This window comes from Bubalus kerabau, chromosome 1 (genome assembly GCF_029407905.1).
Source record: "Bubalus kerabau isolate K-KA32 ecotype Philippines breed swamp buffalo chromosome 1, PCC_UOA_SB_1v2, whole genome shotgun sequence".
Lineage (NCBI taxonomy): Eukaryota > Metazoa > Chordata > Mammalia > Artiodactyla > Bovidae > Bubalus > Bubalus kerabau.
The window spans coordinates 194,425,917-194,427,832 of NC_073624.1; the positions used below are offsets into that span (position 1 = coordinate 194,425,917).

A 1,916-nucleotide genomic window follows, 5' to 3' on the forward strand; every position below is an offset into this window, starting at 1 on the left:
AACAGCACAGCACAATTAACTAGTTAGGGAGAATTCCTTCACAATGTTTATTACATCATCACAATCTAGTACATTTGAAATATCTTGCAATTTTAGTTGTCAATTATACATCAGTAAAACAAATTTTAAAAAATTTCATTACTATTCTTGAGACTAAATGTGCAAATGTAGCACACTTTACAAAAGCCAAAAGTGACATACTCAGATATAAGGTTATTGGATTTGAAACATAAGGAAATTTCTGTGGAATGTAACATCTCTAGGGAGAGGAAATTGAGTATAAAATTTTACCTTTTTGTAGGTAGTCTCATTACTGCAAAGCTCTGGACTCAGCTCTGGACAAAGTTCTTGGACCGCCCCCCCCCTTACACCAGTTTGAGACCCTGGACCTCTGAGAACTTCAGTTTCCTCTTCTATAAAAAGGGGATGGCAGTGCTCACTTTGGTAGCACATATACTAAAACTGGACCAATACAGAGATTAGCATGGCCCCTGTGCAAGGATGTCAGGAAAACACATTCTTCTATTTGGAAAATAGATAAGCAACAAGGATATATTGTACAGCACAGGGACTTGTAGCCATTATCTTGGAATAACTTTTAATGGGAGTATAATCTGTAAAAATACTTAATCACAATGCTGTACATCTGAAACTAAAATTGTAAATCAACTATACTTCAATTATAAAAGTGGGAATGGCAATTCCTACCTGAGATACTCTAAGATTAAATAATGACATAAAATGCCTTAAATCTAGTGGGTATTCATTCAGAGGTCTCCGCGACTCCTTTCTCTCATCTATGTGACAACAGCAGCGTTGGAGTATCCTGCAATAACCCTACCCCAAATTGTTTCCCAGGCAGTTCAATTACTCCGCCAGAGTCCACGTTAGTCTAAGAAAAACAAAGTTTTCTATTCTGAGGGAGACAAAATGTGCTAAGGAAAAACAAGGAGTATCCATCTCCGCTCCTGCGGGCAAGATCCAAGACTTCTTCCCTTCTCAAAAGGGAATGAAGTAACATTCAAGTCACAGACGTCGTTGTCGGCAGGAGCCACACGAGGGAGCCTCTGTCAGAGAAAACACACATTCTGCAGTTTCACACACCCTCTAGCGGGCAAGGCACGCAACGCTCAAATATAGCTTCCGCGTGGGGGAGAGGTGCTCGCTGCCTTGTGAGACAGGGTCTCCACGTGAGGTGAGATAGGCACCAACTGCCCAGTGGGGCGGGGTCTCCACGTGAGAGCGAGGCGCGCGTTGCCTTCTGGGGCTGGGTCTCCACGTGAGGGAGAGGCGTGCGTTGCCTTCTGGGGTGGGGTCTCCACGTGAGGGAGAGGCGCGCGTTGCCTTCTGGGGCGGGGTCTCCACGTGAGGGAGAGGCGCGCGTTGCCTGGTGGGAGGGGGTTGCTTCGTTGCCAGCGGTGATACACTTTGCTTCGCCCCTGAACACCAGAAAGCTGGCGAGATCCTAGCCAGTCAGTCTCCAGTTGGCTCTAATTGGAGTTTGATAACACTGAAGTCAAAATAAGGACGTAAAATCTTTTTAAAACTTTTAATAGCAAATACGTTCAAGTTACATTATTTTTTTCCCAAGACACTCCCCACCAAAGGTAAGACCTAAGTCACAATGACAGTTGTATTGCCTGGACGAGAGGGGACCAGAAGAGAGGAAGCAGGGAACAAGGAGAGGAAGGCAGGCGGGCAGACTCAAGGTTTCTTCAGTTGGTCTGCACTTGAGTTTGGTGTGACCCAGGTTAAGCAGGAAAATCCCCTTCGTTTAGGATCCTGGGATTAAGACTGCAGGTTTAACAACAAATGAGGATCTGCTTCCATATGTGTATTTTTCGACACAGTTTTCTCAAAACAGCGGGCACCTGTGGGACCGAAGTGTTCAATAATCCTCAAAACAAAAGCCACCG

General features: G+C 44.8%; 1 pseudogene; it reads left to right on the forward strand.

The window, feature by feature from the left end:
* Window positions 1-432: 432 nt before the first annotated feature.
* Window positions 433-528, forward strand: LOC129642547 (uncharacterized; annotated as a pseudogene).
* The last annotated feature ends 1,388 nt before the right edge of the window (window positions 529-1,916 follow it).